This window comes from Gymnoscopelus braueri, assembly GCF_963280865.1.
Source record: "Gymnoscopelus braueri genome assembly, chromosome: 16".
Lineage (NCBI taxonomy): Eukaryota > Metazoa > Chordata > Actinopteri > Myctophiformes > Myctophidae > Gymnoscopelus > Gymnoscopelus braueri.
Genome location: NC_137616.1, coordinates 35,941,957 through 35,959,456, shown reverse-complemented (window position 1 = coordinate 35,959,456; position 17,500 = coordinate 35,941,957). Strand labels below are relative to the sequence as shown.

Sequence of the window (17,500 nt, the reverse complement as noted above, 5' to 3'; positions counted from 1 at the left end):
TCTCGTCTAGCGAGACTTCTGTTAGTTTTTTTTTTATTTTCATTTTTTTGACAGTGTTCTGTCACTATGAACGTCAGATCACAAAAAAAAAAAAAAAAAAAAAAATCACACCCAGTGTGAAGTGGGCGGTGTGGTCATCACAGTGATCATCATTGTGATGGAAGCTCACTTAAAAAAAATGGATTTTTTTAAGTGCATAATCCTATTTATAGGTTATTAATGTCATCATGTGTCTCGCTAGCCAATCACAGTGCTGAATAGAGTCAGCCAATAGAGTCAGCCAATCACAGTACAGCTAGGGGTGTACTAATGAGCCAATCACAATACAGCTAATAAGGTGTCCCAACCCCACTTATAGGGGCGGCTACACCACCCAAAAAGCTATTAAAATACGCGATCTAGCGCAAGGCCTATCCGCGCACGTTTTAAGCTGTGGCGGACCCAGGATGGAGTTATGACATTTTTCTACTGTACCATTCATCCTAAGATATCATAACATCATAGAAAAGGTAAGAAAACCTTAGTCCAAAATTCTCCTTTAACTACAGTAAAACTGCACCCTTTACACAGAGGATTGCGTGTTAGCTTAACTGGTGTTCAGTTGGACCGGCTCACAGCTTTGCTACTGCTGCTGTCTGGAATGTACTACTACTACTATTGGATTTCTGATTTTTTTTTAACACGGCATTGAATTATTAACTCATTTAATCTCATTTGCATATGGAGTAATACAAGTTAGCATGACACAGTCACAGTACACTATAACTATACTATTGTCTTTTGTCTTTTCTCGGTTCACATTGTGAATCTGATTGATTGCATGTCTCCCCACCTGCTTTGAACGGTATCTAAATGGGTAGCCTTGTTTCCACCTGTCCACATAGCTTACAGCACTTGATTTGTAACATTGTGTACCCTTGTCACCCTGTACTCTGTGCATTTTATTGTATTTGGCAAATAAAATGATACTGATGCTGACTGTATTCCACAGGATGAGCCAACAGTGTTGAGAGCAGCGGCCAGCAGGCGGCAGTATTTGCATGGTGAACAGTCTGAATGGGCAGTAAGTGACCACAGTGCATCCCCTACTTCAACCTTCTCATCCTCACCGTTTTTCCATCCCTTTTATAAATTGTCCTATCTGCTAAACTCTTTTCCTTTGTTCTATTTCTCTGTATACTGTGCCCAAAGAGCACAGCCTAAATGTGCTAACAATGTATCGAACTTTATTTTCTCTTTTATGTGGATCATTAATATCAGGTTTAATTTGTGAGAGGCACAGTGTACATATACATGGCTGGTGGCTCCTTTACAGAGCTATCCTTGCTTGCCTTGGACTCCAGTGTAGGCCAATATGCCACTCATGTTAGCAGCACCTTCATATGCAACAAATGCCCAAGTTTTTCTTTGGCGCCCAGGTTGTCGTACCCTAGCTTGCACTTAAAGCGACTTTTAGGACTGAATAGTATTGTAGTGACAAAAAATATTCTGCTCTGAAGGAAAAAAGAGGTCGCACAACTCATAGCCACGATGCAGAACCTTTTAATTTCTTTATTATTATTATTTTTAAAATATATTCTTTGGGGATTTTTGGGCTTTATTTATAGTTGCACAGTAGAGACAGACAGGAAACAGGGAGAGAGAGATGGGGAAAGACGTGCAGCAAAGTTCATAGGGAACGGGACTCTTCTTCAGGGATTGATTGTTCGAAAGGAAAAGCTTCTTTAGGACCACTCTTTTATTCGTAACACACGCAGCACACTGCTCAATTGGGCTGGGTAATATTATATATAATCAAATATATGTAATATTATGTTTGACCAAATACCTCGATATCGATAATGTGACGATAATTGCAAACATAGCGAAAATAGCTGATCTACAAGTTCACAACACGTTGCGATGCAACACGCTGTGAGCTTGTAGGAAGGGAGGGCAATTTAGATTTTTCTTTGAAAAACATGTGAAACATTTCTCTCATTTTTGAAAGTATAAGCTTAAGTGGTTAAAACCAGTAAAAGACAACACTTATGCCATATCACGATATCACAATATACAAAATCACAGACGATATCTAGTCTCAAACTCAACATGCATAAACTGAAGGATATAATACAAAACAGCATAACACATTAACCCCCTGAACAGATTCCCCATCGCAATTGTTATCACAATAACACAATTAAACGATGATAAGCAAACAACAAACATAACCAAACACGTTGCAGGGAGATCCCTGCCAATGATAGAGAGAAAATTACCACTGTTCATTTGGCCTAATATTTCCCGTCAGTGTCCTTAGTTTGAAGGACATAATTCGTTGCTAAAGTAAGTGTAAAATGAATCATACCAAAACTTTGTCTCTGTCCTGAGTGATGTCTCTCTCCATGTCCTCATCAAACGCCACTAATCATGTACCACACAAAAATATAATGCCGCTGCATGTACAGTGGATGGCAATCAGGGTCGCATGCATCATCTAGAGTTGTTGTAGTTATATAGCAGTTATGTTGTTGTTGTTGTTGTTCTGTTCTAGTCTATAATTTTTTTAGGGCTGCAGGTTGCACAGTAAAAATATCTGTGTTAATTTATCCATTTGTACACTCTGAGTTCAATGGACACTCAGGATTTTACAGAGCGGGACTGAGGGGAAAGTCTAATTTGGCAAAGCTACAGGGGATTTCTACTGATGGCGGGCCTGGGCCAGGCATTCAAAACTGTCATCAGCCCTGCCATCCACCCCCCCCCTCTCTCTCTCCCTGTCTGTCTGTCTATCTTGACTCTGTCTGTCTTAGGACTGACTTGTCTGTCAGTCTGTCAGCTGAACTGTCGACACAAGCACTGCTGGAGCTGATTAGACTTTTAAATAAATAAATAAGCCACGAGCCAAAATCTCATAGCTAGGGACTTTACGCCTGCCACAACACCCCCCCACCCAGTCAGCCATTATCTCGCTCTCTTTACCCCCTGGGGTGAGTTTACTCTCAACCAACCCTCCTCCTAAAGGGGGTTGTGGGGTATTGAGTATCCCTTACCATAACTACATGCTGCATGGAAGGTGTCTGCCTATATATAGTTCATGGACGTATTGGTGCATTGATGCAGCATTAGTGAACACAATTGTGTGTAGAGAATATGCTTTGCGATTGAGGTTCACTTTTCTTGCTGAACTGCAGGAAAGGAGGACTTTCAGGATGTTGTAGAAAGCAGCATCTGATGACCTGACATCCTACTCTGTACAAATGGGTTGTGCACATGAACGGATGTGCTTGGCATATGCACACACAGGCACGTGCACTCACACATACATATATATATGTACATACATACAGTATGTGTACATACAGTACATGCATACGTACATGCATAAATATCCATACACTGATACAGACACATGTCACACACCCGCAGACACATCTGCCCATGCACGCACACACGCAGGCACGCTCACACGCACGTCACATGAGCATGCGTAAAGACCCACTGAGTTTCCCAGGAAATAAAAAGCTTGTGTGGAATCTGTGGATTAAGTCCTCAGAGTCAAACATTAGAGATGGACAGAGTTCAACTCTCACATGAAAGATGAATCATTATCTACCAGAGAGAGCGAGAGGGAGAGAGAAGTAGAGCACAAAACACACAGATGCTGAAGACAGATTGATTATAAAAAACTAAAAGAAGATGGTTGGAGGAAGAGCGAATGTGTGAGTGTGTGTGTGTGTGTGTGTGTGTGTGTGTGTGTGTGTGTGTGTGTGTGTGTGTGTGTGTGTGTGTGTGTGTGTGTGTGTGTGTGTCGGGGTGGGGGGGGGGGGGTTGCACAAATTGTTGGAGGGAAGTCGGGTCTCTCTGCTTTGCATTTCATTTACATGCCTGGCTGTATCGACCAATCGGATTGGGAGCGGAGCCCGTGGCTTAGGAAGGCGAATAAAGACTCCAAATACCTTCACTGCTCTCATCCTGTTCCCTCATAATACCCTGTCTGCCTTTTCTCCTCTCTCGCGCGCTCCCCTCTCTTTCTCTCTCCGCTGGCATAATACCCTTTCTCTCCCCATTCTCTCGTCTCCCTGGCGCACGCGGCGCCTATAAACAGACCCTGTCCGATGTGATAGCAGGACGGAGAGGAGGAGGAGGAAGAGGAGGGTAGGGGAAGATGGAGGGTGGAATGGAAGAGTAACCCCCCGCTGTGGGCAAAAAGCAAGTGTGTGTGTGCAATATGCGTGCTTTTCATTTATGGGTGACTGTGAGTACAAGTGCGCGTGTGCGTGCGTGCACGTGTGTGTTAAGCTGATAAATCCACAGAGCCACAGAGCATGCCAACACACAGGCAGCAGGGTGACAACCTACTGGCCTCCAAGGACTCAGGGCTCACTAATAAAGGAACCCTGAAGGTACAGAATAAATTCCTCAATGTTATTTCAACTCAGACATGAGTACAAATGGACCCATATGGGTCTCCGTGGAATCTCTGTGGATGGCCAGAGGCATGCGGCTTCACTCGAGCACACACAAACACATGCACGCACGCACGCAGTCCTTAAACGGTATAATTTAGTGCCACCTCCAACACTTCTGTGCCCGCACCGCCCCGGACTCTTCCACTCACTTCTTGGCCTGCATAGTGAGCAGCAAGCACACATACAGAGACCAAATAGCTCAAAAGGAAAATAATTGAATGGATGTGGAGAACGGATCCTCAATTTTTTGAGGTGGCAATGATGTTGAATGAATGACTTAAAGACAAACCAGGTCAACAATGTTGTTGACCTACTTGACGCGCTCATGAAATTGTTTTATTTCTGCAATCTGTCTGTTATGTTTTAAAGACGGTTGGCGACGGATAATCCCTCTCCATACATGCCGTCTGTATAATACCTCATTGCTCTAAGTCTAACACACGGACACCATGGTCAGAAAATAAACACTCTACTGTAGCGTCTCGTTTGTAGATTGGTCAAAGGCCAGACCATGACCAATAGTTGTGCTAAGTTTGGAGGCAATTGGACAACTGGTCTGCTGGGTGAAGTCGAACGCACACAATCCACGCTTTCCTAATTGTAGTAAAAAGCAACACAGCTGCACTGCTGCTAATATAGTTAATAATGCATGTGTTATGTACTGTATATGCCAAATAACGATAGTCAATACTTTTGACTTTTGACAATACTTTTCCCTCCAATTCAGCATCCTTTTCATTCATTACATCTTCATCTTACCACGCACGCACGCACGCACGCACGCACGCACGCACGCACGCACGCACGCACGCACGCACGCACGCACGCACGCACGCACGCACGCACGCACGCACGCACGCACGCACGCACGCACGCACACACACACACACACACACACACACACACACACACACACACACACACACACACACACACACACACACACACACACACTCAGCAACAATACCTTATTGTCAGAGAGGGGCGGAGCACTGGTCTGTATGTATGAGCCCCTCCCCCGACACGACAGTGTGTCAGCATGGCACCAATTACCAAGAGCAAACTCAATGATGGAGTCATTAGCAAAACAAACCTACTAACCCCATGGGGGTCCCTGCTACCCTGCTACATCGGTACCTCCACCCAACAAGTGGTTATCAGAGTACATTTGACTATGTTAAATTTGTGTTAATAATTGCCGTGAAGAGGGACTAGTTATGCCCCGGGTCATAGTTTATGTCGAGCCCCCCAAAGCGCTGTTCCATATGTCTTTTTTTAAACTGCTTATGGAATATGAGATAATACAAAATAGACCTTAAAGGGATAGTTCACCCAAAAAATTACTTATTTTCTATCAATTACACACCCCATGAAGCCTTGAATTCATGGAGATTCTTTTTTTTTTGTCGCGTTCCTAAGCCAATAATTTGATGACCGGCAGAAAGATGCTAATGTATCCGGTATAGGAGACTCAAAGTTCACACTTTGAGTCTCCTACCGGCACCGCCACCGGTCATCAAATTATTGGCTTAGGAATGCGGCAAAAGCTAAAGAATCTCCATGATTTCAAGTCTCCATGGGTTGTGTAATCGATAGAAAAAAAGTCATTTTGGGGGTGAACTATCCTTTTAAAACTGCAATTCATAACATTATTTTGTGAATAAAATGTAATTTTAACCTATCTGTATGGTAGAGTATGTTAATATTTAATAACTAACGCAACTGCGGCGATACATTCTTTGATACATTTTTGATCCCGTGGTTGCATGAAACTCAAATGGAACTTGCCTTTCCAACCGTGCTCTTCGTTATAGCTCAACAGTAACTCTGAATGTAGGTATCCCGGGTAGAACATGAAAGTTATGGATTTACACACAACTTGTTTACATGGAACTCACAACAAGAGAAGGCTGATAGATAGATAGATAGATACAGTAGATAGATAGATAGATAGATAGATAGATAGATAGATAGATAGATAGATAGATAGATAGATAGATAGACCTTTATTGAGCCCATGGGGGGAAATTCAGTTGTCATCATGGCACAAACTGCCCCTTCAGCCTCCATACAAAGTGATGATTGCACAATCCACATGCTCCGCTGCACCCCTGTCATCCCATTCTTTTGAGGACAAGTCTATTGAGAAACACTTGGGTGAGCGTTGCATGTTCCTGCTGCTTGTAAGGAGCATGGGCCCCTATGATGTTGTCAACACCATGGCAGGGCTGTCAGCCGCACTGTTCCAATGTGTTATTATCCAGCCAGGGGCCACGCTACTATACGGCTGCAACTATCCATTTTCTTAGTGATTATTCTATCGTATACTTTTTAGATTGATTGAATAATCATGAAGCATATTTTATTTCGTTTAATTTTTTAATATCGAAGATAAATTTGAACAGATTTGTTTTTATTAATTACGATTAGTCCTCTTTAATTCTTCAGTGTCTCAATGGCTCTGGGTGCCCTATTGGCCAAAATATGGGGCAAAAATGTAATATTAATGTAAACTGTAAAAGTTCTGAGAAGAGTGAATACGTTGATTGGTCAAAGGCGAGACCCATGACCAATATTTATGCCACGTTTAGAGGCAAATGGGCAACTGGTCTGCTGGGAAAAGTTGGACGCACAAACATTCAGAGAAGCACACATACTGCAGTGTCACACAAAATTAGCAATAATAGCCAATTTAGTTTTCCACTAAATCTTTAAAAAAAAAATAGAATTGATTATCTATTAATTTTTATAATTGATTATATTTATTAGTTTGATTAACTGTTGCACCCCTTTATGCTACTAATTCTTTTAAAGAGGGGCCACAACAGATGTGGCTAATTAATGATGTCCAATTATACATTTCTTTTTTTTAAAGATATTTTTTGGGGCTTTTTCTGCTTTTATTGATGAAAGTAGGCTGACAGGAAATGGGGAGAGAGGTGGGGGGGGGGTGACACACAGCAAAGGTCGTTGGGTTTGGGAGTCGAACCCGCGACACACCGCCAAGCTGTATACTGTATATGGATGCGCCTGGACCGCTAGGCCAGCGGGCGCCCCAATTATGCATTTCTGTATATTCTATACTAGTAGAGGGAGTCCCGTATATACCTAGGCAGTGGCAGGTTTAATTTATGAAAGTAAATACATTTTGGATCCATAATTTTTAATCATTACAGATCAAAATTTTCATTTGCATTTTTTACAAACGCTTTGACCCGGCTGTTGTTGTTGACGTTAATGTAATTGTTTTGTTGTGTTTCCTAAAGCGCTGCTGACCTTGTTTGGCAGGCCCGGTGGTCTGGATGATGATGTCACACACTGTTTTTATGAGTGGAAAGTAGGACAACAGGTCTGTTGTAGGTCATAGTGGTGTAAACACCTCCCTGCACAGCGAGCACGCACACACGCATGCACACACACACGCATGTACGCATGCATGTACACTCACACGCATTCACACACACTCACACGCACCCGCGTGCGCGCACACACACACACACACACACACACACACACACACACACACACACACACACACACACACACACACACACACACACACACACATACACACACACACACACACACACACACACACACAATCCATTATTTCAGTCAGTGATGCAATGAACTCACATAAGGAAATAACTTTATAAATAACATACTACATATCGTATGAACGGTGGGGGATCAAACCTCTTAAGAGAGGTACCAGTAGCTCGCTGGATGGTGTGTCGACCATATATATTTAACCACTTGAACCCTAGCGTCCCTATTCTGGGGTGAACATTATGCAAAAATAGCTAATAAAATCGCTTTTTTTCCATGGCGTGAGGATATTTAGTGTGTAGAGCAAAAAACGGAGGGGGCCTAGTATACACCCCTGGGGGACTCCGGTCAATTAAGTAGTCATTTTGGGTTATTCTGTCTCTCTAAGGTCCTGTCTAAAATAAAGCAAAAACGCAAACAAATTTGAACACATTGATCATTGAACATAATTTGTGCGCTTAAGAAATGTGTCAATAAACACATCAGAGAAGCTACAAGCTATTAGTTGTGAGGTCATTTTAGCAAGGCTTTCCTGTGTGTGTGTGTGTGTGTGTGTGTGTGTGTGTGTGTGTGTGTGTGTGTGTGTGTGTGTGTGTGTGTCACGTGTGTGTGTGTGTGTGTGTGTGTGTGTGTGTGTGTGTGTGTGTGTTGTTGTTGAATGAGGGCATATTTAGTGTTTGGTGTATCTTCATTGTGACGCGTGTAATCCGCATGCTCTATAATCCCAGAGCAGGTGGCCAGGCGTGTGGAGGCTGTGAGGGGGTACAGTGAGGCACGCTCCTGACACACACAGACACACACACACGTAAAATGCATCACCCATAATCTCACACACACACACACACACACACACACACACACACACACACACACACACACACACACATGCACACGCACACGCACGCGAGCATTGTGTGTTTAGAGACAGACTATTAGAATCAGGCAGCATACATACACCCAATGCAGACACATTCACAAACGCATGCGCGCACACCCACCCACACACACACACACAAACAAGACGGACAACCCAAGGAAGCTATAGTCAGAGAAGTGCACGTGCCAGTATTTACAGCCCCCACCACCACGCCACCACCCCCACCCCTCTGCCACCTCGCTGCGTGTTTCTGTACAGTCACACACGCGTCCGCGAGCTTGTGGACGCCCTTAACAGGTGGGACAGGACGGGACGGGGGGGCGAGGGGAGAGGAGCATCTGTCAACAAAACACCCTGCATGCATCCACCCTCCTCTGCTCCACTACCCCTCCATCTGCCCACAGAATGGGAGGGGTGGGGGGGTGGGGGGGGATGCCCCATCTTTGAACTGGTCAATGGCATTCATTTCCACTTCCTCCTGTCTGAGTCCTCATTGTTTTTCACAGCAGATCTCTAGCGGTGCAACAGTTAATCGAGTTAGTCGATTTAATTGATTATAAAAAAAACAATAATTATGATTTAGTCAAATAATCTATATGAATAATCCTGCCCTATTTTGGGCATGTCATTATAGGCGAATAATACAAATTTAAAAATATACATATACGAGCTAGTCACGTTGTGAGCTTGTAGATTTTCACAATTTTTACACAACACAGTTGTGCGACGAAGTATAAAATAATGCTCAGTGGCTTTGATCTAAAAGTTCACAACACGTCACACTGTGAGTAGAAAGGGTTTATATAGTTAATTATTTCCTTTGTTATTGTTTTGCTACGATGTTGAGGAACCGAAACCAAATAATGTAACTCTTGTGAGACATAACAAATACAAATACTAATTCTTGAATCTTGAATCTTGCTCTCCTGGCTGATGGAGGAGGCCCCATGACCTTTGACCTCCCAGTTTGTCACTGTAATACCACTACATTTTGGTATAGGGTACATACATTTTTGCAACAAAAATTAAAAACTGAGCCATTTTAAATAATAAATATAAAACAATTGCTTTTTAGGCTCTGTATGGAACCATTTTGTTGTATAAAAATTATTCATGGCAGTTATGAACAGTTCTGTTTCAATTTCTGAGCGTTTTCTTGGAATAATAGCCCATGGTTCTTTTGTATCAATGCTCCCTTTATGTCATTTTGTGGTTAGCGTGTACTATTTGACATTTGATTATCATGCACATTGATCAATTCTAGCCAGCATGTAGCATTGATGAGGCCTTTTTGAGTTAAACTTTGTCTGTAAAGTGGTGACAAAATGTCAGTGACTCCGTTACACATTCTACATTAGCTTTGACATCATACCTCATCACCTCCTCACAACATCAGTGTATATTGAGATGACACATTTTGTATCAAACGTCCTTCAAGTACTCTTTGAAATGATTTGGAGTAGGTATTCAGATGTCCTGCATTTACCATCAGGCTGATGTTGGAGTGAGACGGTGAAACAGAAAATGCTACCTGCTGGCTACACCGCTGCTTCCTTTGTGGAATGCTTTCACCATCATCATAAGTTATACTTTTAACCAGTAGTAGACTACTCACATTTTAATTTTTCATTTTTGCTTAGAATGACATGGGGTTAGCCTCTTAAACCTATACCCAGTTGACCAGGGTCCCCATCTATCCTTGGCTTTTCCCTCTACATCAAATTTCTTTGCTGAAATTAGCCAATCTACAAGCTTACATTGTGTCACAATGTGATGCTTTTTTATTATTTTCGCCAAATGTTCACCCCAGAATGGAAGCTGTGGTTAAAATATTTTTAATTTTTTTTAACATTATATCAGGAAAACCAGTCACAAATCTTGGTCAAGGTATTGCCTCGAAACACACACTATACTAGTAATGATTTCAGTAATTAGTGTTAATTACTAAATCTTCATCTGATGTTGCATTGCATTGGAATTAAATCCTGCCTCCAGGGGGCACAACATGACGATCAAATGCTATTGCTTTAGTTAAGAACATCCGTTACTTCCTTGCCCGTTTCAGAAGGTCAGATTTCCATAGTAAACCTTGATAAAGCGCCCCTCACACGTTCTGTTTGCGTCCAATGCTTTTAGCCTCACAACAAGCTTATGGGCGCAAATTGTGCCTTTAGATGCATGTAATCTGTCATCAGAACATCTTGCTTTTGCGCTGCTATAAAGAGCTTTGCGTATGTTTTATTTTTTTTCCTGCTAATGGTCTGCATGCCTAAGGGTAGATGGGCTTTGTTGGCTGGTGGTCCACTGTCCATTTAATCCTGAGGCTGAAAGGTCAGGAAGCTAAATGGATGATTTACTGGGAAAGAGGAAGACACATTAACTAGGTATTAACTTTATATAAAGTCCCTAATGGCAATTCATTTTTTTTCTCACATATGTTGGATTTTCTTAAAAGCTGTAATCAGCTTTATGCGTGTGTATGCATGTGTGGGTGACGTGTGTGTGTGTGTGTGTGTGTGTGCGCGCGCGTGTGTGTGTGTGTGTGTGTGTGTGTGTGTGTGTGTGTGTGTGTGTGTGTGTGTGTGTGCGTGTGCGTGTGTGTTTGCTATGCTGTGCTGTGTTTCATGTGTTGAGAATATCTAGTTATTTGTGGGTTTTGGTATGTTGATTCAAAATGGACCGTATGTGTCCATTTTACTCCTCGTGTTAAATTTGCACCTAGGATTGTGCACTTATGGGTATATGGAAAGTAACACAGCAGAAATACTGAACCAAACTGGAGTCTTTTAACTTAGACTTTCTTTATAGGGTTTATAGTATTAGTTCATAACAAGCTCATGAGATCAGTCACTATTCCTAATTCAATGTTAACTGAAATATTAACGGGGATGATGGCGTAATAAGAGAATAATAGAACTGGCACATCCACTGGGAGGGTATAGCATAGGTGCAGGACCAACAATAAATCACAGGCAGGACCATTTTTTATCTGGCCTGGTGTAATAAACCATATAGGCTATGATTTCATAGCAGGCTTATAGTTGTTGTATCTAGTGCTCTTATGTGCTGTTTTAACCTGTTTATATACAGTAAATGCCTAAACCAACCAATCACATCAAATTGCATGGTGGTGGATGGACATTTTAAACTTTATTTATTTTATACATTTTTTATTTAAATTGTAACCACTTAAGCCCTGTTTTATACTTTGTCGTACGGCGGTGTCATGCAGTAAGAAATAGGCAATCTAAGAATTTGAAAATTTCTGAACATTTTTAGTTTGTTAGTTTTTTTGAAAAATGTCACCTATAATGCCTTGCCTAATAATAGGCTGCCAGGTTTAAAGTGGTTGAACTTTATTTGAAAATATTGTACCCTGAAGGGAATTTATTTTATATATTTTATTAACAAGCTAAATAGCTATTAATGTTTCAAGAGGCCCTTTGGCATGTGTTGAGAAAACACCAGCAGTTTAATCACATGACTGTGGGGGAAAAAAAGTGCTGTGGCTGCCAACCAAAAATAGCATCAACAGAAGGTGGAAACTGGTCATATTATTGGTTCAGCATGATTACATCCAATATCTATAACAGTTTCCATCAAATAACTGGAGCTGTCCCAAACAAACCTCCCACACAAACCTGCCAAATATAGCACATCTTCCATTCCAAATAAACGTGACACACGACACAGCAGTATTCTTAATATTACTCTGGGAGTGTAAAAAAGGGTCCATTTATTACACTCAGTGTATACTCCTTTCAGGATTTTTACTGTGTATATAAGCACCCAACTAAGTTTAATGTAAACAATTGGTCTATTAAACCCTATACTTCATTGCCCAGGGTTCACCATGGGTTCTATCGTTGGCCCCCTCTTTTTCCCCTCTACAGCAAATCTCTTTGCTGACAATTAGTGATATATTCATGTGCATTACTGACATATTCAACAAAAACAGAAGTGAATGTTTAAATTTACTTTAAAAAGAAAGATATATTGAAAAGTAGGCTATACATTTACATGTACGCAATTGGCATTTAACTCTACATGACCAGCTCTATAGTGCCTTGCTCGAGGGCATTGGCAGGAGTATGTCTCTAACATGCATGTCTTTTGGCACAGGTAACAGAGAGAAATAAATCCACACATTTACTGTGCTATATAGGCCAATAGACAATGGGCCCTATCTTGCGTGCCACCTTACCCCTATACATAAACTTTTTGGGCATATTTACTATTTTATATTTTAAAATAGCTTGAATAGCCAATCTACAAGCTCACAATATGTCGATGTAGGTCCGCTATTTTCACTATTTTAACATGTTTTTCAAAATAGTAAAAAATCCCTAAAAGGGTTAGGCATAAGAGGTAAGGTGGCACGCAAGATAGGGCGCATTGTATATTCTCAAGCTTTTTTTTGTGTTTTATCCTTTTAGTCAATAGAAACATCAATCAATCAGTATTTATTTGTACAGAAACAATTACACTAAGGTGATAGTTTTGTGTGAATTAGATTAATTTAATCAGTTCTTTATTGTGCATAACAATTTAACAGCACATTTTGCTGTATGGCCATTAACATTTTGTCTGTGCATAATTTTGTTAAATTTCATCAAATCGTGTAATCCTGAAAACACTCCAGACATGGCATGCTTTAACATGCTTTGAGAGGGTCAGGATGCATTAACCCTGTGTGTGTGTGTGTGTGTGTGTGTGTGTGTGTGTGTGTCTGTGTCTGTGTGTGTGTGTGTGTGTGTGTGTGTGTGTGTGTGTGTGTGTGTGTGTGTGTGTGTGTGTGTGTGTGTGTGTGTGTGTGTGTGTGTGTGTGTGTGTGTGTGTGTATGTTGTGTATTGCATGGAGCCATTTTACCATTATTCCCCAACTGCCATCAGATTGGTATGGCAGGAGGTTCCTGTGGAGTACAGAAACACTATTGTTTCATTAGGTTTAAATGAGATTCATTTTTAGATGAATTATGTATGTGTTGGTGTGTTGATTTAATATGATAGACACTGTCTAGCTGGGAATGTAGGACACATGTTTCTGCATAACAATGGTGTTCGGTTACATTCTCACACGTTTATCACTGAGGTTCTGTTCTGTATTAAAATGCCTCTTTATCCCGTTTGTGCCTATTTATTTGGTTTGAAACGGTTGTTTGGGAATTTGTAGGTTCAGTTCCCACAAATGGCAGTTTATTCAGAAGGAGGCATTCCAATGCCACTGTGAAGCCATCGGTTAAATTATATGTATAAATATATGGAGAGTTTATATATATATATATATATATATATATATATATATATATATATACACACACACACACACATATATATATATATTATATATATATATATATATATATATATATATATATATATATATATATATATATATATATATATATATATATATATATATATATATATAAAATGCAAATTGACAACAGTTTTTCAAGATGATTCAATCATTACAAAATAACACATTTTTATATTATTTCAGATTTCAACAAAGTAATTAGATAACTGACAATTTTTATTGTAATAAAAAACGGTCCGTTTATTGTTGTTGTTATTATTAATATTATTATTATTCTTATATTATATTTATTTTTTAACTGCTATGGGATTCATCAGTTATTCCTCAAATAAATACTCCCATCTTTGTCCACCAGTGTGCTTGTTGATACAATTCCTGAGTGTAGAAATAACTGGCATTGTGCGAAAAGTTTCTCAAGGTCACTGAATGAAAACAGTAGACCTAATTTGAAACAGGGAATTAAAAGGTCAAAGTAGCCTAATCGAAAATAACTCCTCATATTTCCGATAATAGCCTATCAACAGTTTCAGTCTGTAATTCGCCATCACATATGCTTTCGTGTGTGCACGCCACGGCCTGCCTTGCTCGTGGGAGTCGTGGTGACACGTGGGATTGGTTTGGTACCGTTTGGTACACAGTGACTGTGAGTGGTGTGGTTTGGGGAAAGCCCTGCCCCAGGCACTGGTCTGACTGGCCGACTGTTCAGTGTCGTCGCCTCGGCCAAGAGCGGGGCTTCCGAATGCGTGTCTTATTGTTTAACATCCTCGAATGCGACGAGAGGGATTAATGAGGCGCGTCTGCCGGATCCATATGTCCATAATGTCCCCTTCAGTGCAGCGTGGGGCTTCATTAAAACAGAACGCTCCGGAATGGGATCTACTGCAGGTTCTAGGGGCCCACGAAGAGTGACTTACTGCCACTCTGTTGACGTCTTAAGAAACTTAAGTTTTTAATCTGAGTGACATTTATTGAACCTGTGGAACTTGATGTTCCTCTGAGATTTTAACAGAAAGGGGTTGGATGCAGGATGGATGCCTTTTCATAATTAATAAAGGCTGTTCCCTATTCTCTATTCGTTTTTAATGGTTGCGTTTACATGCCACGTGGCTTGTTATTAAATATGATTTGTCCACTGTTTGGCTATTGATAAATTGGCTTGACATAAACGGAACTTTTTAAGGCATGCCTAATATTTGTGACAAAATTCGATTACAATTCACAACTTGCATTTCGATTTTTCTAATATAGGCCTCAAATTATTTAAGAAACTGATTTCACTTAATCTGGATAAAACAATGGTAGAGTCTATCTCCCATTAAAATGAATAAATAGCCTAACAACTAATTTGACCAAATTTCCTTTAAAATATTCCAATAATGTATTCCCTCTTATATATAACCTATATTATTCTTAATAGCCTACAGAATATGGGAGGATGAATGCTTCATTTCGCAAACCTCAACGACTATCGACCCCAAAAAAAGTATGTTTATAATTGCGTGTGCATGTCTTTGGGCTGGGGGGGGGGGGGGGGGGGTAAATGGACAACAAAGGACCAGAAAGGCTGCGAAAAGTCACGTCAAAATTATATAGAGCCTCTATTGACGTCCCAGGATCTGTCAACGCCTAATTAGACCGATAGCCTAAACCTTCTTCTTTAATCCATGCACATGGGCCCCTGAACAAGTTCAGCCTTATAGGTCTCTCTCCCTCCCTCCCTCCCTCCCTCCCTCCTCTCCTCTCCCTCCCTCTCTCTCTCTCTCTCTCTCTCTCTCTCTCTCTCTCTCCCCATATTCAATAACATCTTTATAAAGTCTCTAAAGTTGTCCCTGTGTGGGTGGTTGCCTGTTGGACGGAGTCATCATGAAAGGTCGGTGAGCTCAGCCTCTGAACCAAAGCACAGGCCCGTCAATAAAATGTTGGATTATCCTCTTTATGGGACAGGATTAACATAGTTTTTTGCCTTACTGCACATTCCTGTCTGCCTTTCCTTCCATAGATGTGCACTGTGCCATGCATGAAAGTGATAGCCCTAATTGTGATTTTTGTGATGATGATGATGATGATAATGCAATAAAATAGAACGTTTTATAGGGCTATATATACAATACACATGCAGACATCAATGTGGATTCAGTTCAAATGTTCTTTATTTGTATTAGTGTGCGTGATGGCCTCTTCACAGCAGTTTATACAATTGTCAAAGATGCTTGAATGGACATTTCCCGTTGACCTGATTTACCCACTATGATCCGTATGCACTCCCTATATTTCAACTAATATTTTGTTATAGGTAATAAATTATCGTGTAACAATAGGACAGAAATTAAAACACACATTCACAGTTGGGGGTCGTGGGACGCGAAACAAAATTGCATACAAGTATTACAAAGAATCACATTTTCAAATCTAACACAGAAAGGGAAAAAACACATTTATGGGACATTATGCGCACAGGCATACGGACTGATTGTCTCTTACAACTACCGTCTTATAAACATTGTTTTTCATAAATTAAATAGTGCATCGGGTTCACGTCAGAGGTGCTCTCTCTCTCTCTCTCTCTCTCTCTCTCTCTCTCTCTCTCTCTCTCTCTCTCTCTCTCTCTCAAAAACGCACACACACACACACACACGCGCCGCTTTGATCAAAGGGCCCATTCCGCTCGCCAGTCAAAAAGCGAAAAAGACAAGAGAGGGTCGTTCTGATACCTAATTAATAGTAGCCTACGTCGTACAACGGTGTCGGCGTTGAAAATACACGCTCTACAGCTCACAATGCCTCGCATCTGAAACGCTCTGTGAGTTTGTAGATCGGCTATGTTTGGTGCCACCGACATCGCTTTACGATGGAGCATAATTAAATGCAGTTTACAGCCATTCCACTTAGCTGAAGCTGGACTCTCTTTCTTGGTCATTTTCTTCTGGCTAACGATGTGTTCGTTCATGTCGTTGATCAAAGTTATTACAGGAGAGTTCACTCTGAATGTTCAATAAGTTAACCCAACATAAGTTAACCCAACAGGTGAAACAACTGTCTCTGTTCTGCCCGAGGAAGAGGTAGACCTATTTGGGGCTTTTAGTCGTAAAAACAAAAAACAGATCTCCAATGTTTTGCGACGAAGCAGCACCCAACGTAGCGGTGAGGGATATAGTCTTGAGTTGGGCAAGATATTTTCACAACACCTGAAATTTCCACGACGTGGCCTGTCTTTATAATCCAAACAGTCCGAGTTGAAATTGAGTTTCCCACGAGGCGGCGGTTTGGTCCTTATAGTCCAGACAGTCCGCTGCGCCACTG

The 17,500-nt window shown here is 41.0% G+C and overlaps 1 protein-coding gene and 1 pseudogene across 2 annotated transcripts in view; one reads left to right on the top strand and one right to left on the bottom strand.

Moving 5' to 3' along the window:
* Positions 1–17,500, top strand: part of LOC308103590 (E3 ubiquitin-protein ligase pellino homolog 2-like) — a 243,242-nt gene that overhangs the window by 31,541 nt on the left and 194,201 nt on the right. The gene's annotated exons all lie outside the window — the stretch shown is intronic.
* The window catches only part of LOC308103576 (homeobox protein OTX2-like), a 1,938-nt pseudogene continuing 1,814 nt past the window's right edge, over positions 17,377–17,500 (bottom strand). Inside the window, exon 3 of the transcript in view lies at positions 17,377–17,500. This exon is cut by the window's right edge and continues 501 nt beyond it. The product of the transcript in view is annotated as a homeobox protein OTX2-like (transcript).